Source organism: Canis lupus, chromosome 2 (genome assembly GCF_048164855.1).
Source record: "Canis lupus baileyi chromosome 2, mCanLup2.hap1, whole genome shotgun sequence".
NCBI lineage: Eukaryota > Metazoa > Chordata > Mammalia > Carnivora > Canidae > Canis > Canis lupus.
Window position 1 is genome coordinate 7,286,212 of NC_132839.1, and position 26,136 is coordinate 7,312,347.

General features: G+C 34.0%; 1 long non-coding RNA gene across 1 annotated transcript in view; it reads left to right on the top strand.

Moving 5' to 3' along the window:
• Positions 1 to 18,100, top strand: part of LOC140611814 (uncharacterized) — a 52,781-nt gene extending 34,681 nt beyond the window's left edge. Inside the window, exons 3-4 of the long non-coding RNA XR_012013069.1 lie at positions 14,178 to 14,219; positions 17,651 to 18,100. This is a non-coding gene — a long non-coding RNA (uncharacterized lncRNA). The remainder of the gene's footprint in view (positions 1 to 14,177; positions 14,220 to 17,650) is intronic.
• Positions 18,101 to 26,136: the final 8,036 nt, after the last annotated feature.

The following is a 26,136-nucleotide window of genomic DNA, read 5'->3' on the forward strand; positions in this document are numbered from 1 at the left end:
ATTGAAGACTGTTTTGGCTATTATTGGTTCTTTGTTAATTTGTATAATTGGCAAGGATCAGTTTGTTTACACACAAATACACCAGTGAATTGATATTTGGATTGTATTATGATGAATCTATACTAAATGAATGATGCTCCTCATTTCTCATTCCTGATTGCCCAATAAATGAAACGTTTTGCCTCTTCTGTCCTCCTCAGTTTACCACAATAGTAGTTTAGATGTCATTAAAGCAATGTTAGAGTTTTTATATATTTAGTCTTTTTTTAAGAAGATTTTTTTTTTAAATTTATTTATTTATTAACGAGAGACCGAGAGAGAGACAGAGACACAGGCAGAAGGAGAAGCAGGCTCCATGCAGGGAGCCCGAGGTAGGACTCAATCCCAGGTCTCTAGGATCACACCCCGGGCTGAATGTGGCCTTAAACCGCAGAGCCACCCAGGCTGCCCTATATATTTAGTCTTAAGTACTTGCCATTTTATTCTATGGGTTTTTGTAAGTTACGTTTGGTCAGGATATATTTCCAGTGTACAATCTGAATTTTGTAGATTAAGACAATTTTTATTTTAAAATTTATACGGACACTTAACATACATATCTAAAAACTATTATGTACATTGAGTTTTTCCGAGAGAGAATGGTATCTCTCCATTGATTTATATATTTAAAAAAATTCTCTTAGCAGTGTCTTACAGATTTTAGGGATTAGATTGGGCGTATCGTCTAACAAACATTGCATACTACGTCATATTTACCAACACTATTTTAAATCATTTTCTAACTTTCAGTTTTTCAGTTGTGAACATGTAAAATGCAATTAGCATTTCTACCCTTACTTTATCCTGTAACACTGTTAAATAAATTATTTTAACGTTTTGTTTTTTTTGGTAGATTCTTCAGAATTATCTATGGAGGTAATTATGTTTTCTGTTAGCACAGTGTTACCATTTCTCTTCTAATTTGCATTTATTTTTCTCCCCTAATAACACTAGCTGAAACCTCTGTTGATATGGTGAATAGAAGATATGAAAGCGGATTTCGGATATGAAAGCCCCTTTTTTTTTTTGGTCTCTGGTTAAACGTAGTGCTTTATCATTAAGTTTGATACCAGGTACTACAGATTTTTCATAAATTATTTTTGTCGGATTGAAAGAGTTGTCCTTATTCCTGTTTTGGCTAGTGGTTATCATTATTAGATGTTGAATCTTGCATGGCACTTGGGTGGCTCAGTAAGTTAAGCAGCCTACTTTTGATTTTTGGCTCAGGTCATGATCCCAGGTCCCTGGGATCAAGCCCTGCGTCTGCCCCACTACTCAGTGAGGAATCTGCCGCCCTGTCCCCTCCCCTGCTCTCTCTCTCCCAGATAAATAAATCCTCAAAAAAAAAAAAAAAAAAAAGACGTTGAATTTTGTTAATATATCTTTCTGTATGTTTTGACATGATCCTAAGAATTATTTTTGTACTTCTGATCATTGACATGATGAATACAATCTGTGTTGCATCAAGTTCACACATGCAGGATAATAGCCACTTCATCATGATCTTTTTACTTATTTACATATTTTTAAATTTGACTTAGTTTTTTTAGGAATTTTTACATATGTTCATGGAGGATATCGGTCTGGAGTTTATATATAATGCTTTTTTCTGGTTTTGGTATCAGGAAAATTCTGGTTTCATAGAATGTTAGAAAATATTTGCTTTTTTGTATTTCTTGAAAGAGTTTGTTTTGAACTTCTCTCTAAATATTTTATAGAATTTTCCCATGAAACCATCTAGGTCTGGAATATTATTTCTGGAAAGCTTTAAACTATGAATCAAATTGTATAATGGATTTATGGCTATTTAAGCTATCAATTTGGTAGTTTGTCTTCAAGTAGTTTAACAATTTATTTAACTATGGAATATATTTCCACAAAATTCTTCATAATATTCCTTTATTATACTTAAAATACCCTTAAGATCTCTAGTGGCAATTCCTTTTATCATTCTTGAATAGTATCTGCTTGTTATTTCTTGAATATTCCTTTTTTGGTAATTATGGCAGGAGACCTATCAAAAGTATTGATCTTTTCAAATAATGAGCTTTGGGTTTCATTCTGTTGTGGTTCTTTTTTCTATTTGATTAAAAAAATTGCTTCCTTTTTTCTGCTAGCATAGGGCTTATCCTACTCTTAGTAGGAAATGTAGGTCCTACATTTGATTTTTTTTTTAATATGGGTATTTAGAAGCTCTAGCTGCATCCCACTGCTTTGAGCATCTCTTATTTTCTTATAACTTTGTTAAAAGTATTTTGTAATTTGCCTTGTGATTCCTTGTTTGACCCATAGAAGAGTCAGGAAAATATTATTTAATTCTCAAATATTTTGATACTTGTCACTTTTTGTAATACCAGTTTATTACTATTATCAATGGATATGCTTTGAATTATTTTAATTTTGATTTATTGTGACTTTGTTTTATTGCTTCATACTATGTTTATAGACATTTACACATTGAGTTTTGTTGGGTTTTATTGGTGAATTGCCCCTTTTATTACTTGAAATTATCCTCTTTATATTTAGTAACATTTTATACTCCAATCTATTTTGTTTGGTCTTAATGTACTAGTCCACATTTATCTTCATTAGTGTTAGCATGGTGTACTTTTTTTTCAGTTTTCTGTTACTTAACCTGAGTTTGTTATATTTAAAGTGATTTTCTTGTAGACTGAATTCTCTAGGATTTCTGGAAACCTAGCCTCCACACCAACCCCCCCCCCTCCAACTTTCATATAAAATTAGGTTGCTAGTGTGGCTCTGTTTAATTCCTTCTGCTTAGTCCAAAACCCTTTCTAGTTGAAGAGCTACATTAAACAAGATTCTACTCCTTTATTCTCCATTGCTCATGGATTGCTATCTTAGCTTCCTGTTGATCAATCTTTAAAAACCATGTTTTCATGTTTTGTCTGGCCTTTTGTCTGTTGAAGGTAGGCTAACTATGTTTTCTGTTAGTTAATCATGAAATAAGGGAGATAATGATTTATTGTTATGTTGACCATGAAATATTTCAATAATTCAGATTTTCAGTGAGATTCAAACAACCCAGAGATCTCACCTTGTGTCAAACATTACAGTTTGTTTCAAGGATACAAGTAATTGCAATATGCAGGAAAAGAGGTACCCAATGGCAACTCAACTAAACTTTGCATTTTGAGCTGCAGTAAGATTAGCCTACTCCTTTTTCAGGTTAAAATATGAAGTCTCTAATGTATGCAACTACATAATTTTCAAAGTAGAGTCATTTTGGACATGAAACCCCTCCATTTATTCGCCTAGTTTACATGAGGGATTGACAAATGATGGCCCATTGTCTGGCCTACAGCATGTTTTTCTATGGTCTATGAGCTAAGAATACCATTTATATTTTTAAATTACTGTCAAAAATTCCTCCCTCTCTTTCTTTTTTTTTCTTTCTTTTTTTTTTGTTTTTTTTTTGTTTTTTGTTTTTTTCTTTAAGAGACCACATGGCACCTGCAAAACCTAGTATGTTTACCATCTGACCCATTTATAGAAGTTTGAGTCCTGGCTTCTGTGATAATCTATAGATTCCATAAGCAATATGGGAAAGCTACATATATATTGTCCAAACACCGTGTACTCGAAAATACCATTTGTTTGCTAAGACGTCTGTCGGTAATCTTACAAGAAGATTTGAGTAGGTTACCTTATTTCCTGGGAGGAGAATCTCTGTACCATCAGCAGAGGAAATGGATAGATTGCGAACTTGCTTCTTGTAAACATAACTATACTAATTTACTAATTTGAATAATTTATGGATTATGTTGATTTGTATAAACACACAAATCATTAATATTTCTAATCTTTATCTTTGGTTTCCATTACTCCTCTTACTGTACTGGTTAGGACTTCCAGAAGAGTATTGAATAAAAGTATAATAAAAAAAAAATTTATTTCCTAAAATACTTACCGTCTCAGAAGTGTAGAATATTGCATTGTCAGTCTTCTCTTTTATTTACATTTATCACCTTTGGTTTAATTTGTTATTCATTTAAAATACTGGGAGGGAAAATTAGGACATAATTTGCCACTCTTCTTTGAAAATACATGTATTGAAGGATACAAATTTATTTTTAATGTATGACTTTGCATTCCTCAAATTATTATGTATAATATTATAAATGCTATTGATGTCAACATAAAAATAGCTTTTTTGAAAATTCATTAGGAATCTAAATAAATCATGTTCTCTGCAAATAAAAATGGTCTGACATTATACATTACAAAATTTATACCTTTTTTTTATCTTTGTTTTTTCCTTCCTCCCTCTTTATTGTTGAATTGCAGTCCCTAGAATCTACAGAAAAATACTACATAGAAATGATTAGAGTTGAATCCTTTGTTCCCAATTTCTTTTGATAGGGAAAAGTTCAATATTAATATTGAACTTTAATCCTTTATTAGTATTGGTCATTTCTGCTACATTTTTTTTCTTAATCTTTGGTTTTTAATAGTTTATCAATCCCAATTATCTTAAAGAACCTACTTTTGTTTCATTAATTTTTAAAACTATTTTGTCTTTTTTCTATTTTTTAAAAAAATTCTACTTAATTTGGATCTCTGTCTTCCTAAGGTAGAAGTTTAGATTCTTTAAAAACATTGATATTTATGCTTTTTCATGTGAGGTTTAATAGGAATGTCCCCTCAAAGCACTCCTTTTGTTATATTGAACACATTTTGATATACTATATTTTCAACGTCATTGATTTCCATTTATTATCTTCCCTATGATTTCTTCTTTAGCCTATAAATATTAACTGATACTCTGTTAAACTTTCTGTTTGGGAATTTAGTTGTGATCAGAAAATTTACTGTGTGTGCTTAAAATTGTTTTAAATTTACTGAAACTTTTTAAAGAAGACTTTTTAAAAATCCACACTGTTAACTGTATCAGTGTATGTTTCTTTTGGGCTTAAAAAGGACTTAAAATAATGGTGTTGAGGAAAGTATTCTAAATGTCTGCCCTATTCTCTTAGAATCTGTTACTACTGATCAAGGTCTCTATATACTTCTTTTTTCTTGTCTACTAGGTATGAGAGAGAAGTTTTGAAATCTTAAACTAGGGAAGCCTGGGTGGCTCAGCGGTTGAGCATCTGCCTTTGGCCCAGAGTGTGATCCTGGAGTACCAGGATTGAGTCCCACATTGGGCTCCCTGCATGAAGCCTGTTTCTCTCTCTGCCTCTCTCTCTCTCTATGTGTGTGTGTGTCTCTCATGAATAAATAAATAATCTTCTTCTTTTTTTTTTTTAATCTTAAACTATATTGGTGGATTTTTCTCTTTCCCTTAGAATTCTATTAGATTCATACATACAACTTGGTGTCCTGTACATATTTCTGGTTCTTATGTATTCTTGATAATTTAAACATTTTATCATAAAATAGTTCTCTTTCCATTTATTTTTATCAGTGGTGGCATGGTACATGCTTCCCCCCCTCCCCCCTTGTCATACTCTATATACACCCATGACTTTATAGTTCACAAGGGTTGATATAGGCAGTGTACATTGGGTATCACTTTATAATCATATTTAGGTACTAGGTCTTTGTTTATACCATTCAGTTTTCACACAATTTTTACAAGAGTTATGTTTACGTATATCACTGGTTATTTTCTATTTGTTCCATTTGGTTTTGGTTACTATTTTATTCTATTAATTTACTGTTCTTAAAAATCCCTTTATCTCTACTATTGAGTTATGAACTGCATCTTTTCATAGGTGGGTGCATAAATGAGGTTGTCCTATTTCATGGTAAGTCTTTTTTTTAAAGATTTTATTATTCATGAGAGGCAGAGAGAGAGGGAGACACAGGTTCCATTTATCGGGATTCAGGATTCATCTCAGGACCCCAGGATCATGACCTAAGCCAGAGGCAAATGCTCAACCACTGAGCCACACAGGCACCCCTCATGATAAGTCTTAAAATTACAATAATCTATGTTAAAATGATATTGTATCACCTCATATATACATTAGTGACTTTCAACTAAATAATTCATTTTTTCATATTTTTGTGCAGGTGCCATATTTTCACTTCTTCATACTTAGGAATCACATAATTTAGTCTGTCTACATTCAGGCATGTGTCTCTGCAAGTGTGTCTTTCTGTGTGTATCCACACATCTGTCCAGGTACATGCCTGCCTGTGTCTCTGTGCATGTGTCTATCTCCATCTGTGTGTGTGTGTGTATGTCTGTGTGTGTGTGGAGAGGTCTCCTCTTTCTCTGTGGGTGTGTGTGGTGGTGAGGGGAGTCTCTCTCTCATTATAACTCCCTTAAGAGTAATTTATTTTCTATGAAAATCTATCTTTACCATTTTCTGAAGTTCATCTTCTTGCCAGTGCTTCTCTCAGCTTTTCTTGTGCCTGGAAAAGATGTGATTTCACTTTAACTTTTGTGTTTTCACTTTGTCAAGAATTCTGAGTTGACAGGCATTTTTTTTTTAATTTTAATACTTAAACTGCATTTTAATTGTCTCCTGGGTTACATAGTTTTTGATGAGAAGTCTGTTGTAATGATGATACATATTCCTCTATATGCAATTCTTTTCTGCCTACTCTTAAAATGATAATCTGAGTAGTGTTTCTAAGTAATTCATTTATTATGTGCCTTTGCTGGATTTTTCTTACAATTCTTGTTAAGATTTGATTTTATCTAGGAAATTTTTTTCTAGGATGTATGTTTTAATATTTCTTAAAACATGTTCCACTATGTCTTTAAGTGACAATCTCCAAACTATAGTCTCATAAAAATTGCTCTTTCTCCTCAATCCAGCTTCCCTTAAACTCTACACATGAGACTCTAATAAATATATTAAACTGCTTACATCTTTATTTCTTTCTGTTCCTTCCCACCACTAATCATCTGTTCATTTATTTTTCAGTGTTTTTTTTTTTTTGCTTTATTTGTGATTTCTATTGCTATTAGGAATCATTAATTCTCCCTTCTTCCTTATCAGCTATAATTCCATCCATTGGAGAAATGGGTTGTTTTGTTTTTTTGGCATCCTATATTGTATTTTTAATCTTTGTAATTTGAATTTCGGTCTTGTTTTTTTTCTCATTAATACATTTTAATAAATGCATTTCCTTATTTTTTAAAGATTTTATTTATTCACAAGAGACAGAGAGAGCGAGCCAGAGACACAGGCAGAGGGAGAAGCAGGCTCTGCACAGGGATCCCGATGTAGGACTTGATCCTGGAACTCCAGGAGCATGCCCTGGGCCGAAGGCAGGCATTAAACCACTGAGCCACCCAGGGTTCCCTTTTTTCTCATTAATATTAAGTCTTAGATTTATTCATAAGGAGTATGTCTAAAATTGCTTTCGATTTCTGCTGATTCAATTATCCATTTCATACCTTATTCCATTTGTATTGATAGGTTTTTCCCCCTTGATTGTTGTATACTTTTAAGTGTAGTAATAATTTTAAATGTTGGGTACTATACCTCTCTATCTTTAAGGACTAAACAGACTTTTGTTGCAGAAAGTTAGATTGTATAATATCCAGCTTGACCATTTCAGCTTGCTTTTCTGCTCTTTCTGTGATTGTCTTTATTCTATAGCTAATGGAGTTCTAATTCTAAGGCAGGACATTTAGTTTTTTGCTCATTATCTTGTTGGTTCATTCATCACTGGGGCTGCTAAAAACTAACAATGTCTAGTCCTATTTTAACACAGGTAGTTGTTAAACTTACAATTATGAGGTACTAATAACTTCTTTTTCTGAACTTTGTCTTCACTGCCCTTGGTTTGTTTCATGCTCGAGATTGGTATTCAGCTGAAGACTCAATGGGACTCCATGCAAATTTCTACAGTTCTTTCTTTGTGTAGCTCCAGTAACTTGGCTATTTTGCCCTATGAATTCTAGCCATTTTTTTCCCCTGAATTCTTCTATTCCTGGTGTTTTCTTTTGAGAAAGAGGTCTGTAACCTGTTTGGGATTCCATTGAGAATTGTTTTGTGTCCAAAAAACAATTTTTTTTGGTAGTCCTAGATCCTAGGTCCTACCAAATTTGTTTCCCTTTTCTCAGGTATCAGGTTTTTTTTTTTTTTTTTTGCCTGTTATTTGAGTAAAATATGATTTTTAGTCCTCTATTTTGTCCATATTTCTATTTGTTAATGAAGCAAGGGTAATAGTGGGCTCTTTCACTCCTTCATGGCTGGAAATGCAAATCTCATGCATTGTTGAAAAATGCACTAAATATTTTCCAGTCTCAGTCTCCCCAGTCTTCCATGACAAAATGTCACAGAGTAGATGGCTTAAGAAAATATATGGGTGTTTCCAGGAGAGATGGTGGAGTAGGAGGATCCTAAACTCAATTGATCCCATGAATATAGCTAGATAACCCTCCTATCAGTGTAAATGATTCAGAAAATGACTGGAAGACTAGTAGAACAGACTCTCTCTACAGCTAAATGTAGAGAACAGGCCACATGTAAAATGGTAAGGAGGATGGAGATGCAGCTAGGAACCAAGTTGACCTATGAGACTTCCTAGGAGAAGGATTAAGCAGGCACAGAGAAGGGAGAAAATTAAACCCCACACCAGCACAACAGGCATGGTGGACCTGCCTTGGGAAGAGGAATACCCAAAACATTTGACTTTGAAAACAAGAGGAGCATCACTTTTTCAGTTCTTAAAATCAGCTAGACTTAACATCTGGGCTTTAAAAATCAGCAGCTTGGCTCTGGGAGAGCTAAGGCAAGAGTACACTGAGCCCCTACCCTAAGAAAGCTGGCACAATCAATAGCCCCCTGACATACAGTGCAGAAGAAACAGTTTGAAAAACGATGAGGGGTGGGGGGGTGCATCCCTGGTGGCCCAGCAGTTTAGTGCTGCCTTCAGCCCAGGGCGTGATCCTGAAGTCCTGTGATTGAGTCCCACATCGGGCTCCCTGCTTGGAGCCTGCTTCTCCCTCTGCCTGTGTCTCTCTGTCTGTCTGTCTGTCTCTCTCTCTCTCTGTCTCTCATGAATAAATAAATACAATCTTAAAGAAAAAAAAACGTGTGGGGTATACAGGAGGAAGATCTCTTTACTAATCTCAGAGTATGGGCTGAAATGGTAGGGACCTTTGGAGACTTCTCTAAGAACAAAAGAGCTGTGGCAACATTTTCCCTCCCTGCTCACCAGCTTGGATATACAGACACCTGTAGAAACCAATGCAGTAAACCCTTTCGCCTAGCTTGTTAAGGGCACGCTCCACTCCTGTGCTCCACCATGGACTTGCCCCCTCCAATTTGGCCTCCATCCAAAGCAAGACCCCATTCAAAGTACTGCCATAAGCATGGTGTGCAAACAGCCCCAACAAGGGCCAGCACCTCTCCAAAGTGACTCTGGCCCCAGGAAGAAAGGAAGCTGGCTACACACATCAGTTTGACTGTGGCCCTAGTGGTGGGCTGAGGGCAGACATCCTAACTGCAGGCCCTGCCCCAACAAAAGCCTCCAGGGATCAACACAGGCCCTGGGGTTCTGTGTGACCTCACCTCTGGCAAATGCTTGGCTGACCCAACTCAAGCCCAAGGCAGTTCTAGACTGCCCGTTAACAACAAAGAGACCAAACCCTGCCCACAAAACGCAAAGAGAGTCCTCGTGGATGACTGAAGTGAAGGCAAAGATGGCTCAGCCACAAAAGTAGAGCACACACAACACTTGTAGGACATAACCCTGAAGTCCAGGTGAAGAGGATACATTGAACTAGGGGATGCTACAGAATTTTTTTTTTTTCATAAGGCCCCTACTTGTAAGAGCAGGAGATGTCTCTGGCTTTGCTAACATGTGGAAACAGAGTCAGACAAAATGAAGCAGAGGGATAAGCCCCAAATGAAAGAACCAGACAAAAATCACAGCAAGAGATCTAAATAAAACAACTAATGTACTGATAGTTTAAATTAATACTCCTAAAGATACTCATTGGTCTTGAGGGTCTCACTGGGATCCTCCATTCTTTTTGCAACTAAAAGAAAGAAAACCTAAAAGGAAGAAAATAACTGAAATTAAAAATACACTAGAGGGCATAAGTAGTTGACTAGAAGAAGAACAGATAAGCAATCCAGAGGGCAGAATAATGGAAAGCAATCAAGCTAAACAGGAAAAACAAAACAAAAGAATACTAGAAATTTATTTTCTCACAGTTCTGGGCTGGAAATTCGAAATCAAGGTGCCAGCAGGCTTAGTTTTGGTGAGGACTGTCCACTCACTGTGTCCTCACATGGCTTTTTCTCTCTGTATTTACTTCTGATTTCTCTTCCTTTTAAGAAGACCCCACTCTTCTGACTTCAGTTAACCTTAATTGCCTCTACAAAAGCCTTATCTCTAAATATGGTCATTTGGGGACTAGGACTTCCACATAGGGCTTTGCAGGGAAGGAGGCAGGGACACAATTCAAAGCATAACCCAAACATAGAAGGATATAATTATGTTCTTCATGTAGTTAAATACTAGTTTAATTTATATAATATACCAGGTTTTGAAAATTTTCAGAAATTTTTTTCGTACCTCGGTATATGGTAATTTTCCAATCTCTTCTGATTGTGCACAAAAGTTGATCTGCTTTTATGTCTGATATGCCAACTTCATGGGAGTCAGGAGAGGCTAAAGTCCCTAAGGGCATAAATGGCCCCAGATGATGAGGTCAGTATCCAAAATTCCCATCTTTTCCCTAATTTTTGCATGATAGTTCTTCACTATATTTTTAGCTTCCTGACTCCTTAAAATGCAAATCCTTTAGCTTTTCTGATTGTCCTCAGTGGAACAATTGGTCTGAATGACCTGGTGAACCTTTATAAAAGCATTAAAAGAAGATCTCCTTATTAAGGCTTTTCTTTCTTGGTTGGGGATACAGATGAAGGAAGTCAAATTGAAATTGACTTTCACCTTAATACCTATAAAAGGCAGAAATGCTAATAGGTTCCAAGTTTTACCCTAAATTATGTATATTTAAATATCTGGAGAGATGCTCAAAATATTCAAGGGCTTTATGTCTATGAAATATGTCTGAGGTAACACTGATTTCTAAAAAAATAAATAAAATGTATAATGTCACAGTCATTTGAATTTTGTCAGTTTGAAGACCTAGGAGACAGTTAAATAACTCTTGCCCTCTATTCGCCCCTGGTTTTCTATTGTAACCATGAATTTATCTTTTTCCTCCTTCATGCTTACTTCATTTCTGTTCCATATGCTGCTGCTACGCAGAAAATTATGGTGCTATAAAACATTTTATTACTCAGGGATTTTTTTAAGCTCTGCATTTACATATATTATATAGGATGGCATTTTTTTTTTAATGTTTGGAGCTTCAACTGGAAATAATCAAAAGCCAGCTTATTCTACTCATCTCAAGCTACTGAAAACATGCTTGTATGAAAACTGAGAAGTTTTGTCCCAGAGAAGTTAAGGCAAATATGTATTAACAAATTCTAGCCAATTCAAGGCTGTGAAAAGTCATGGCCTTGTGATCAGGTAAAGATGTCAGAAAGCTGATCCAGTGATGTGCTTACCCAAACTCTTACCTTTAAGTGGTACTTGATTCCTAAGTGTTCAAGTTTTATATCCAAGATTCGTTGTATTTTCCTTTAAGGGAGAGAGGTACATTATCCTATAAGCCCCATTACAAAATACTGTGGAAAAAGTCGTGTTCTTGATGGGCCACTGGTTCTGCTATCTCACTATTGCCAAGATGACATTAAACCAACTATTTCCAAAGCAATCTGAACATACTGAATGTAGATTTGAAGACTGAATGCTAAAAAATTTTAAAAACTCTCAAAGCAACTCAATTACTTATGCAAAGTAGTATTTTGTGATTGCAGAGCCTTTGGTAGTTTACTAGGAGTTTCTATTAAGATAGTTTATTTGAAAGCATTAAGATTTGTTGGTGTTTTTTTAAAGTGATAAATATACGCATTAGTCAATCTAGATATTTCTTGGAGAAAAATATTATAGCCATACTCAGTGACCAATATTTGTTTCTTTGCTACATTTTGAAATGCAGAATAGTTTTCTGATAAATATGCTTCTGCTCATGCATACCTCACTCTATACCTTGCACAAGTGAGTACTTGCTAGATTTTTAAACTTTCATAGGCATATTTAATTCTTATGTCGAATTTTTATTAAAGTATCTATAATCTAAATGTAGATAACGTTCAGAGAATATCTTCAAATTTTGTATATTAAACTTCACAAAATGTCAAGATACAGAGGTCAAGATAACCTTTAAAGATATTGGAGGAACCATATAATTTGCACTTGGGGTTGATTCACAATGCAACTGAGAAAAATCCTATCCTTGATGAAGACTCTTCTGATAGGAGTACACAAAGAAGAAATTTGGTAAAGACGATCTATAGATTTGATGACCTGCAATGAATGAATATTTGTTTGCTTCTTTTAACATTGTGTATGAGTTTCTTATCGAGAATTTCAATCATTTTTTTTTCAGTTTCTGAGGTTATATTTACCATATAAACTTCTATTCATTCGATAACTGGCTATAATTTGAGATAGTATCTGAGTAATTATAGACTCAATCTTTAACTTGACATATTTAAAGCCTTCTTTGCACCCATTTTATATGCTTCTAGAAGCTATACTGGAACTATCCAAGTCTTTGTATGAGGGTTTCTAAAACTATAGTAAAAATACCTAGAAAGTAGCCGGTCCAAAATTTAGGTTCATCTTTCCTCCTATGCAATTCATCTCACCTTTCACAAAAGACCTCTTTTGGATCATTCTTAGATTAAACTATTAAGCTCAAAGAGGCCTAGGAAGGGCCAACTTTCCTAGCTCTCAGCTATCCTCTTAAATAGTAGCTTTCATGTAGTCAGAAGGTTGTATAAAATCAAAAGGTTGAGTATTAAATTTAAGAGCGGAAACAATATCAAAGTCTTGCTAGGGACTTTAATTAGCAAAAATGGGCATTTTATGTATCTACTGTGGTTCATTGATGATGTCAGCTGTTGACTCTGAGGTCACAGAATAGTTCCAAAAGTTTTATTTTTGTTTTATGTGTTAATCCTTGTGAATACTTAATTCCTTAAGAACCTAGAGTCAATACATGGGGGATATCCTTAGAGGCAAGATTTGGCATTCATGGCTCCCTAATTAAGTTAATATTTAACACTTCATTTATATGTATGTGTATATTTATATTGGTGTGGTTCTTATCTACTTTCTAAGAGGTGCAAACTGAAGTCGAACACTGATTAGTTTCTCTCAACTTCAAATTTGTTCACAGACTACATGAACTAAAATTTACACCTACGTTAGTAGTAGTATATAAATCCAGGGGGAAAGAGAATCCTGAAATATAAAGTATTAGAAGAAAGGGAAAAGACAAGGAATGTAGCCATCCTCTGAATCCAAAATTCGCTAACAGGTTGAACAGAAGGCTTAAAAGGGACATATCCAAATGGTTATCAATTTACTTTTATTTTTTTCAGCATCACTTGGGAACTTTTAGTTTTATTTTTTTAGTTTCAGAGGTAGAGTTTAGTGATTAATCAGTTGCATATAACACCCAGTGCTCATTATATCAAGTGTCCTCTTTAATGTACATGATCCAATTATCCCATCTTCCCACCCACCTCCCCTTGGTGTCTCCTATAATCAAGAGTCTCTTACAGTTTGTCTCCCTCTCTGATTTCAACTTATTTTTCTCTCCCTTCTCCTACAATCCTTTCTTTTGTTTCTTAAATTCCATATGAGTGAAATCATTGGTCTTTCTTTGATTAACTTATTTCACTTAGCATAATACCCTTTAGTTACATCCACATCATTACAAGTGGTAGGATTTTATTTCATTGATGGCTGAGTAATACTCCCTTGTATATACCATATCTCCTTTTTCCATTCATCTATCAATGGACATCTGGGTTCTCTCCATACTTTTTAAAAGAAACTGAACTTAAGGATTTAAGATCAAGGGTTTATGATAGTATTTGGTTTCAATTTTCATCTTTGTTCTCTGAATACTATTAACTGAAAATATATTTATGTATTCCTCCTGAGTTTTAAAAGAGTAAATATGACATAAATGTTTAGGAAAGTAATTATGAAAAGGACAGTGATCAGGGCATATTGCATACTTATACTTTTGTGTTTAAATTTCTTTACAGTTAGAATATGTTCATGCTGACAGCACTTAAGTTGTCAAGTTGGTAAGTATTAAAAATTAAGTTCCTTTTCCTCTTTTCCTGTATTTTTCTTTTTTCTGAGAATGACCTAATTTTATCTCAGACAAGTCTTCCACTATTATGTATTGGACATATTAGTGATGTTACTTGATTACAAGATGTGAGCTCTGTCTTTAGAGTATGGTAGGAAATAATTCAGTAAGCTATTAACTCTTAAAAATGTGGTCAACACATCAAGCCCTATGGAAAGTATCTGTGTGATTACTTAATCCATTCATGGATTAGCTTGTATTTTCCCCCAAAATTGCCAATAAATTAGACCTTTATGAGACAAATGATACATTTTATCGAGGAAATATTGGTAGGTATTAACAGGTCTTACACTACAAAAAATTATTTATAAACATGATAATGGCATCAAAATATCCATATCTTTTGCTAAGATAAGATGTGTTTAGCATTTAGGACACAAGATTAGCAGAAATAAACATAGCTTAATGTACATTTATATATTAGGAGAGGATAGCCATGTATAAATGTGTACTTTTCTCAGGTACAATTACGAATTCTCACATCTAAAAATATATCTCAGGAACTAGTATAAAGATGAGTCCATCTTTCTTAATTACAATTAAAATTCAACAATATAGTTTTATATTTGCATAATGAAAAGACATTTTGAGTGTAAATATCACAATTTTTGTTCTCGGCATTTTTCACTTGTTATGCTCAAAAATATCTTTCTGCATAAGAATTCACTAATAGGCCATTCTTTTTTTACAGATGTCAGCTAAATTATCAACTCTTAAGAGAATTACTCACTTGACAAACTGCATAAAACATGCCTGTCTTAAACTCACTGCTGTTATGTTGTCTTCTTGGCACCTTTGTTTACTTGAGTATCACTTATCTATTAAAATAACATAGAGGCACCATAGTAGAGGAATGAACATTTTTTTTCTGTCACCATTATCTAAAAACCATATCTAACATCAAGTAGCTACCCTATAAATATTTTTGAATATGTATATTTTAATTATTGAATAAAAACAGGAAATATGTAGCAAGTCCAATCATTCTCTTGGGGCATTCCTCCCTCACCTTGTCTCTGTTGTATTTGATCAGAAGCTAAAGGTTAGGCATTTTTCTAATGCCAAAAGACTTGACCCACACAATGATCATCATTGCGAGGTTTCTCAGTTGTGTGTTAGACAAATGCTGGCTTTCATAATCTTTGAAATATTGCTGTTCTATGTTTTACAAAATTACACGCCTCTAACTCCTGTCCTGGTCTATTATAATCCTTCTGGGAGGACATTTTCCAAATAAACTTCCCCCACACTGATTAAACACTGAAGACAAGTAAGAAAATTTTATTAGCTCAAACAGCCAACCATTTATTTTATGCGATGAAACTTTAACCTTATAAACTCTAGATTCTAAACAAATTTTCAATTCTGAATGTTATTAGATCTAATAAGTTTCTTTATATTCCACACTGAGCAAGGGTTTGGGGACAGCAAGTTTTCTAAACATTTATTTTCATGCTGAAGTACTTCCCATCCAGATTGTATAACAAATAGTATGAAGCACTTTTATTAAGATAAATTTAGATAAATTGACATGAGTGTGTATATAAAGAGACAGGATGCTAATTTATAAGAAATACAAAATAGATATCTAGTTGCAAAAACAATATTCATAGGGAAAGATAGAGAAATTCAAACAGTGGTGAAAACATGGACTTGCTATACTCTACGTGTGAAAGTAGGCAGTGATAGCTAAGCATTTACTAAAAGGAAACTAGAAGTACTGCACAAGAGATTGGAAGCTAAATCAAATATTAAAGCTTGAATTCTGTGTGCAATTAGTCTGTATCAATGCTTGAAAAACTACGATTGGTTTTTCTCTTTTAAAAGTTTAAGATAACTATAGATTCACATACAATTGTAAGAAATAATACAAACATTCCATGCATTCTTGGTTACAGTGATAACATTTAGCAAAACTATATCACTACCAGGATATTGACATTAATATAGTTAGAATCTCCTATATTACCATCTCTCCAACAAAGATCTCTCCTGTTGCTCTTTAATAGCTGCATCAGGCAACCACTAATTCGTTCTCCATCTCTACAATTTGCTCATTTCAACAATGTTAAAAAAACAAAATCTTCCACCATATAACCTTCCAGGATATTCTGTAATACTATAATTCTCTGGAGGTTCATGCTCAGTGTGTTACACATATCAATAATCCATTCCTTTTTATTGCTCTGAAGTAGTCACGATATGGATGTACCAGTTTACTTAACCATTCATCTGTTTAAAAAGATGTCTGTGTTTCCAATTTTTGGACGTTAAAAATCTGCTAAAAAACATTTGGTACAGGTTTTACTGCTAACGTAATTCTTCATTTCTCTGGGACAAATACCCAACAGTGCAATTACTGTTTATATGATCATTGTATATTGAGACTTAAGAAACAGTCAAATTCTTTTCCAGAGTTGATCTTCCATTTTACTGTTCCAACAGCAGTGGTGAGATTTCTGTTCCTCACCCTTGAAGCACTTGGTGGTATCACTTTTCTTTCTTTCCTTTTTCTTTTGTTTTAATTCAGCCATTTATTTATTTATTTTTAATTTTTTTAAATTTATTTATGATAGAGAGAGAGAGAGGCAGAGACACAGGCAGAGGGAGAAGCAGGCTCCATGCACCGGGAGCCCGACGTGGGATTCAATCCCGGGTCTCCAGGGTCACGCCCTGGGCCAAAGGCAGGCGCTAAAGCGCTGCGCCACCCAGGGATCCCAAATTCAGCCATTTAGATAGGTGTGTTCTGATCTCTCATTGTGGCACTAATTTGCTTTTCCCTCCAGACTATGATGTTGAACATCTTTACGTGTTTCTGTCATCTGTATATCCTCTTTGAAAAGTTTTGTTTGTATTTTGCCCATTTCCTAATTGAATTTTTTTGTTCTTTTATTACTGTGTTTTGTCAATATGTTGTTGACTTAGTCTATATACTAGTCTGTCAGATGTGCAGTGTGAAATGTTTTCTCCCACTTGGGAGTTCTTTTTTTTTTTTTTTTTTTTCCATCTTCTTAATAGGTTCTTGCACTGAGCAAGAACCTATTAAGTTCTTAATTTTTGAAATCTAATATTTAAGTTTTTCCTTTATTATATTTTGGTGCCAAATCTAAGAAATTCTTCCTATCCCTAGATTTAAGATTTTCTCCTATATTTTTTCTAAAAATTATATACTCTATGTTTAAGATATTACTCTGATCAATTTTAAATAATTTTTGTAAAATATGAAACTTAAGTCAAGGTTCATTTCTATTTAACTTGGGTCCAGTAGCTTACCATTTAAAAAAAAAAAAAGTTCTTTATAGATCTTGGAAACTAGCCCTTTATCTGATATGTCATTTGCAAATATCTTCTCCCATTCTGTAGGTTGTCTTTGAGTTTATTAAACTCAACACCAAAGAAACAAACAATCCAATCATGAAATGGGCAAAAGACATGAAGAGAAATCTCACAGAGGAAGACATAGACATGGCCAACACGCACATGAGAAAATGCTCTTGCATCACTTGCCATCAGGGAAATACAAATCAAAACCACAATGAGATACCACCTCACACCAGTGAGAATGGGGAAAATTAACAAGGCAGGAAACAACAAATGTTGGAGAGGATGAGGAGAAAAGGGAACCCTCTTACACTGTTGGTGGGAATGTGAACTGGTGCAGCCACTCTGGAAAACTGTGTGGAGGTTCCTCAGAGTTAAAAATAGACCTGCCCTACGACCCAGCAATTGCACTGTTGGGGATTTACCCCAAAGATACAGATGCAATGAAACGCCGGGACACCTGCACCCCGATGTTTCTAGCAGCAATGGCCACAATAGCCAAACTGTGGAAGGAGCCTCGGTGTCCAACGAAAGATGAATGGATAAAGAAGATGTGGTTTATGTATACAATGGAATATTACTCAGCTATTAGAAATGACAAATACCCACCATTTGCTTCAACGTGGATGGAACTGGAGGGTATTATGCTGAGTGAAGTAAGTCAGTCGGAGAAGGACAAACATTATATGTTCTCATTCATTTGGGGAATATAAATAATAGTGAAAGGGAATATAAGGGAAGGGAGAAGAAATGTGTGGGAAATATCAGAAAGGGAGACAGAACGTAAAGACTGCTAACTCTGGGAAACGAACTAGGGGTGGTAGAAGGGGAGGAGGGCGGGGGGGTGGGAGTGAATGGGTGACGGGCACTGGGGGTTATTCTGTATGTTAGTAAATTGAACACCAATAAAAAATAAATTAAAAAAATAAAAAAACATTATTCCTCTGTTGATTTACTTTTACTCAGTTGTGAATATTTGTTTCAATGGATTACTGAGCTCTTCTTCTACTGATCTGTATGCCTATCCTTCTACCATTTTCATACAGGATTGATTACTGTGGCCATTAAAGTTTTGAATTTATGCACATTTATATGAACTATTCTAGTTCTGTTATCCCATATAGTTTTAGAATAATTTTGTTTATGTCTACAATAACAGAATTTTTGAGAGAAATTAGATTAAATTTTTTTTTTGAGAAAATTGATATTTTAACTGAGGCTTCCAATCCATGAAGATAAAGTAACTCATTATTTACATCTTTGGACTGGTTCATCAGTGTTGTGATTTTTCCAGGACACAAGTCCTGTACAGGTTTTGTTAGATCTACACTAGTATATTTCATTTTCTTAAGCAACGGAAATTGGTATTTTCAATTTTGATATACTTGTGGTCATGGCTAATATATCAAATTACAATTTTTTGGCATATTTCTTGTGACCTGAATTAACTTGCTAACTAGTTGTGCATGTATGTTAGATTACTTGAGATATTCTAAACAGATAATTATTTCATCTGCAAATAAGGACAATTTTATTTTTTCTAATCTATATGCCTTGTATCTCCTTTATTGCTCTTTAATTAGACTAAAATTCTAGCACAATATTGAATAAGAGTGCTGACAGTGAATATCTTTAAGCATTATACATAGATTACCCTGATTTTTCAAATACTTTACCAATCATATTTATAGAATAAGCCCCACTTGGTCATGTTATATATAATTTTAATTTTATTTTTTTACTATCTTGATTTAATTCCTGTGGTTTTTTTGTAGTGGTTGAAAATTGGACATTTTAATATTATAGTAATGCTGAAAATCAAAATTTCCCCATTTCAAGTAATAGTCACTTGTTGCAAGGTCAGTAGAGAGAAAATAATTATAGTCCTTGAACCAGAAGTAAACAATTAAAAAACTTAACAAATAATGTCACTTACAGTAGCATCAATGTATTTAAATACCTATGAATAAAGCTAATAAATGACATGAAAAGATTCCAAGCTATAAAATAGTTTTGAGAAAATCTAAATATATATATATAGTATAATAGATACAATATAAATTAATAGAACCATTTTCTAAGATTCGAGGCAATCCAAATTACAAGCAAGTACATTTTATATACATGGTTAGTGAAAACAAATCTCTCTTGCCTCCTGAATTTTCTCAAGGAGAAAAATAAGTAATCCTATCTTTTACATAAAGTAACTATGTAAGTCTCGGTTTCCACCAGGAAATAAGATTTCCTGAATTTGACCTTTTGATCTCAACTTTAATTAAAAAATGTTAATCGTGAGAAGCCTAGGTGGCTCAGTGGTTGAGCGTCTGCCTTTGGCTCAGGGCATGATCCTGGGGTCCTGGGATAGAGTCCTACATCAGGCTCCCCACAGGGAGCCTGCTTCTCCCTCTGCCCAGGTCTCTGCCTTTCTGGGAGTGTCTCATGAATAAATAAAAATCTTTTTTAAAAAAATATTAATCATTATACTTCAATAAATAGGATAAGGTGATTGCCACACAAATAGCAACAGACCAGAGTCCAACAACAAACCCATATGCATGTACAAACTTACCTGAATTACAAACAAGGTGACACAACAGTGCACTAGAGATAGGATGGCTTTTTCTAAAAATGGTGCTTAGTGAGTTATGTTTTTATGTGGGAAAACATGTGAACCTTGACCTCTGCATTTTTACATTTTCCATACTACCTTCTAAAAAGAGTTTTCATTCATATTTATGAAATAATATCAGTGTTCTAATTTGCTTGTCTGAGTAGCTTAAAAAAAAAGGGAAAACTATCACATTTTATTTATTAATATTTTTCTGCAACTATTACCAAAATGGAACTAACATATCATCACAGGAGTAATAAACAGGTAAATAAATCAACATTCAAAACTATAGCATTACTTTAACTTTCTCTTTTAAAAATGATGTTTATGCACGGAGCTTCAAAAGACTGCATGTAGAAGTAATCTCAGTACTCTGGTGGCATATGAATCAGACTTAACAATTTGTTGAACTTTCAAGGCCGTTAAGATGAACTTGATACTACTATTCATGTGGCTCAAAAACAAAGCTTTAGAAAGTACCAGTCATGTCCTCTGTATGAAATTGTTTTACTTCAGCTGTGCATATTCAGGATTAAAGAGGACTAAAAGAAAGGGGCAACTTGATTCCCTGTGCTTTCCTTACGTGAGTCATCATTCTGGGTTCCCTTTGTGTCATGTTCTACTGCCTTCATGAAGTGATTACACATAAAATAAAAACCTATTGGGGCGTCTGGGTGGCTCGGGCCTGGGCACATGCCCTCTCTCTCTTTCTCATTCTCCAATAAATAAAAATTAAAAAAAAAAAAAAAAAACAGGACACCTGGGTGGCTCAGGTCATGATCCCCAGGTCCCAGGATCGAGTCCCACATTGGACTCTCCGTGGGGAGCCTGCTTTTCCCTTTGCCTATGTCTCTGCTTCTTCTCTGTTTCTCATTACTAAATAAATAAAATCTTAAAAAATAACCAATTGCTTCAGAAAAAATCTACATGAAGAATAATCCATGTCACTTAATTGCTTTCTTTTTGGTGTGGGTTTATTTGTCCTTGGCCTTCTCATTTAAGCTGGTTCTGAATTCTGTGGAGAAAATATCTCCTCACCCAGCTGGATCTTCAACCATGATTTCTTCGATTTGGAGTATGTAGAAAGATTCTAATACATCTCTTAATTCTAATAATTTTTCCTGGGAACAGAAGATATGATTTAGTTCTCTCTATCTTAAAGTATATTGACTATCTCATTGATCTAACAAATTTGTTGAGGCTTGTTAAGTGTTAGTAACATCCTGTGGCTCTCAATACTGAAGCACATTCTAAATATCTTCCCTATGGTCATTAGCAGGGGGTTATTTCAATGGAGAAGAGGGGGGAAACACATTTTATAGACTTGCACTCATCTGGATGTAAAGACACTTATGAAACACTGATAGACTTTGAATGTAAACAGATAATGTATTTTAATGGAATTCTTTAACCTTTGATTATAAGACAGTTGATGACTGTTTTCCTTTTAATACTGTAAGAATACATGAATATATTTGCAACAAATTCAGGAAATATAATGTCTTATAAATAAAAGCTCTAGAGTTTTGGTGGACAAATTGAAATTTGAAGATAAAATTTTCTTTTGCATTATCAGTATCATAATTTTGTACCTCACTGACAGAGGTATTAGGAAATTTCATATTTACCCATGTCAGCTATGAAAAATCATATTCTAATATTAAAATAATATGAAAATAGCTTACAATTTTCATTTGGTCATGTTGTTCAGTAAACGGAACATCACTTAATTCAGACCTGTAGAGTTGATAACTTGGGTGAGTTATATTGAGGCAGCATTTCGAGGCTATGAATGGCGATCTGGGGAAGCAGAGTTAGCACGTGATCTGGATCTGATGTTGAAAGCACTTATTTTCCATTGTTTGGAAAGTTTTGCAGATGTAATCGTTATATGTGCAATGTAGACAATCCATTTCCTCTTGCATAATGCCACGCACCAAGGTTAATATATTGCTAAGGAAAGAGGAGGGCACTTGATCTGTGTATCAAAGTGATAACTTGATCAGCTAGTAAGTTTCCCCCCCACACACACTATTTTTTTATGAATAAAAAAAAAAGTGTAAAGAAGTATTCATAGAAAAAATAAGTTAGTGTTGAGTCCCCAGAGATGATCACCTGATCTTGGATAGGTAACTAAACTGTTACAAAAAGCCTTGTTACAAGCAAAAAGCCTTGAGAATTTCCTTCACCTTACCTAGGAAAAATTCTGCTTATTACAAATCCATTATCTGTTTTTTTTTTAAAAACAAGATTTAAAAAAATATATCATGTGTCTTTTTATTCCTTGCCTTGATGGCAAAAACGTATACACATTTCTTCTTAAAATTAAGGCAGATGTAAGGTTAGCTATTCATGTTCGTCTTTATTACACTCTTTTATGAGTGCAGCATGCATTAGTGCTTGCAGAGCTAATGATCTCAAAGTCATTTTGAGGAATTTTAAAACCCAGAATGAAGCCTATTAGAGCTCAGTAGCTGTTCATTTTACACAACAATATAAGTACTGATGTTCCTAAGTGTGTAGACTATACAGCATAGAATAGAAGCATTTCATCAAACCAGAAGGAACAAATTCATAATTATACTACCTGACTATATTTTTTTCATTCTACCTGGATTCGGAGTGTCTGTTTTCCCTTTAAGGTGTATAATAAGAGTGGAACAGAATTATTAAAAAAAATACAAAGTAATATTCTAGTAGGACTTACTCTTTTTCCTTTAGTTTTTACAGCAATTACCTAAACTGTGGTTAGAAATACCTCCAAGAATAGTTTATTAAATGAAATGAATGATTGATTTTTATGTTAGGAGTTCTTTGATAACTAATGACATTTTCCTTTTTAGGCATTTCCCCCAGCAGAACAATTTTCATTTGGGACGTATTTGATAACCAATGAAGTATTAATGGTGCCACTTCATTTTTTTTCTAAAGTGCCAGTTTGCTTGTTACACACTGAATCAATAACTTGTTGACGTCAACATGGTTCACTTCTTAGTGCAAAGTGGAATTATTTTTATATTGTTTACAATGGAGAGACCACTGAAGGAGTTAGTTTGTTTTCCTTAGATGTCTGGTTAAAATCCTTATCTTGAATTGGCATATTGGGGAAATACATACCTTGATAATGCTAATCCTCAAAATAACAAAAAGCATCAATCTGCTTCTAATTTAAAGCATTCAAGTTTAACTTAGCACGTATTTTAAATTCTTTCAGGTCTTTGATACCATTCATCTGGGTTATGCTTTCTGGAATTTATTTAAAATCTTTTATTTGAAATATTAGGTTTAGAACCTGGAAAATGTAATACAAGGACCCATGTGGATTAGCACTAAAAATCATCAGTATAATTCTTTAAGTCCCTCTTCTAAAGAGTCAAAACATCAAGAACTTGATGAAATTGCTTCTTTAGATTTTCTGAGGTTTATATCCCTTCATTCAGTGTCACTGAAGGATGTTCAATTTCAGCTTTTGCAGAATAGTTTATGGTGCTACTGATGCTACATAAGCTCAACAATGAAATCGTTTCCCCGTGCTCAATGGGAGTATAATGTCCCTTCACATCTGAAGTGTACTTAGATTCATCAAAGTATCCAAGGTAATAGGCAATCAACTACATTTTGGTAAAATCAGGGGTTATTTTTAGCCCTGATGTTCTTAAAGATTAAAAGAACATCTCTGACAATGATAATACCTATGACACCAAATCTTGTATTTTACCAAAAAGTTTTGCTTAAGATCTACTTACAATAGGCTGTAAACCTATGAAATATAACAAATAAATGAGATTCAGAATAAATTAGAAGGCAAAATTGCCAAATGACTATTGAAGTTTTAACCCACTGGCTAATTATGAGGGAAGCAGAACCTATATTTTATAGTAGAGTTAATTTCTTGCTGTAAGTTTTCAGAACTATAGGAGATAAAGTACAGAACTTGTATATATGTGAACTTTTCATGGTACATAGTAACACTAATACATTTACGATTTTATATTTTTAATTTCTGTAATATTTAAATCAAAATCTTTGTATTTTATATGTATTTTTAAAGTAAAATGGTAATCAGCTCTATGCTCTGTAGTAATAATTTTCCAGTTTCAAATAGAGTAAATATCTCTATTTCTGTTCATCAGGAATTTGAGATCTAAATAGATGAATGTAAATATCTGCAACATTATTAATGTGAAATATTCGAATTGAGTCCAGAATATTTTACTCTAATGATCAATAGTCAGTTACCTGTGTTACCTGTATTTCTTAAGCTGAAGTTTCATGTGTCATAAAATGCATCATTATCTTAGGTATTGCCAAGGAAGAAAAGGAGCAAATCTTCTGATAAAACTAGGATATGATGATTTCTTGCCTTACCCATGGTTTTTCTTTACTGCTAAAGGTCTCTTTTCAGGTTTTTCACAGGCACCTTATGTGTAATACAAAGGAAAAATTCACTCTACTTTGTAGCTCCTCCAGTCTTCTGATCTGGAAATACTGGGGTGGTGCTCATTTCCATCTTCTTCATTAACACTTAAATTCATGTGTAGTAGGTTTTACTGAGTACTTCTAAAAAACCTATCCCTCAGGGATCCCTGGGTGGCTCAGCGGTTTAGCACCTGCCTTCGGCCCAGGGCATGATCCTGGCATCCTGGGATGGAGCCTGCTTCTCCCTCTGCCTGTGTCTCTGCCTCTCTCTGTGTGTATCTCATGAATGAATGAACGAATGAATGAATAAATAAACAAACAAACAAACAAAATCCAAAAACAAACACACACACACACACAAAAACTATCCCTTATGCTTAAATCCCTAATACAACTTAGTGTTAAAATCTTGTTTTCTTCACCTAGACTCCTATGAGGAAAACGAAATACTTTACTACTTGTTCATCAGAGCTCATTTTTGCTCTGCCAAACTTATTTTCAGCATTTTCCATCCCCCTTTTTTTTCTTACCTACACATTCTCACTAATTTTTTTTGAGATATTCCAGATCATGAAATAATTTCCACCTTGCCTCTTCTGGCCTTAAATTTACTCTTTTCATTTCATTATATTTTAGTGTTGTATATATTCTCTTTCCAAAATTATTAGAAATTTAATGTGTCTCAGGTATTTTGGCTGGCTCTTGGTTTTTGAGTCTAGTTTACTCCTGTGCTTTGTTTTTAGTCATTGGCTGAATAAAATATTTGAAGAATAATATCTTTATATGTATATACAGTAAAAATTGAAGAATACAGTAAAGTTACTTTGAGGAAATACAAATCCTCTTTGAATGGAAATAACTATTTGCTTCTGTGAGGCATCTGGTGGCTTCCCCATTTAAAGACCACATTAAGTCAATTTCAAGACTAAATTTTTTGTATTAGCTAGGGAATTAAAACTGGTCTATGATTTTTGCATTGGCTACCTTTACTCTGAAGTTGCTATAATTTGCTCTTGTATGTTTGAGGGAGAAATATCTTCGCTTTTATTTATCTCCTTGGATGTTAACTTGAACTTTTATATTCTCCTTGTCCTGAAAAGTCCATCAAAACAGGTTTCCAAGGTGTGGAGAAGAGAAATATCCTTAGGGCAAGAGCAATTCTCATGCTTGACTGCATATCTAAATTCTTAGGTCATTAAATATTGGGACTTGACAACATCTTGATGCTTTCATGATTGAAACAAACAAAAACCATCACATTTATCACTGTGTATTGAATTCAGCAGGAGGATTAATGCCGGTAAACTAGCCCACCAGAAACAGGAAACTGCTCAGTGTACTTGTTTTAATATTCATATTTTTTCTAGAAGTGACTTGTTTGAGGACAAATGCTTTGTCCTTTTCCTGCTTGCCTATCTCACTGAACCTACATTAATGCCTTGAATATAGTAATAGCTTATTAGTTATTTAAATGAATACTTCCTTCATAGAATCCTAA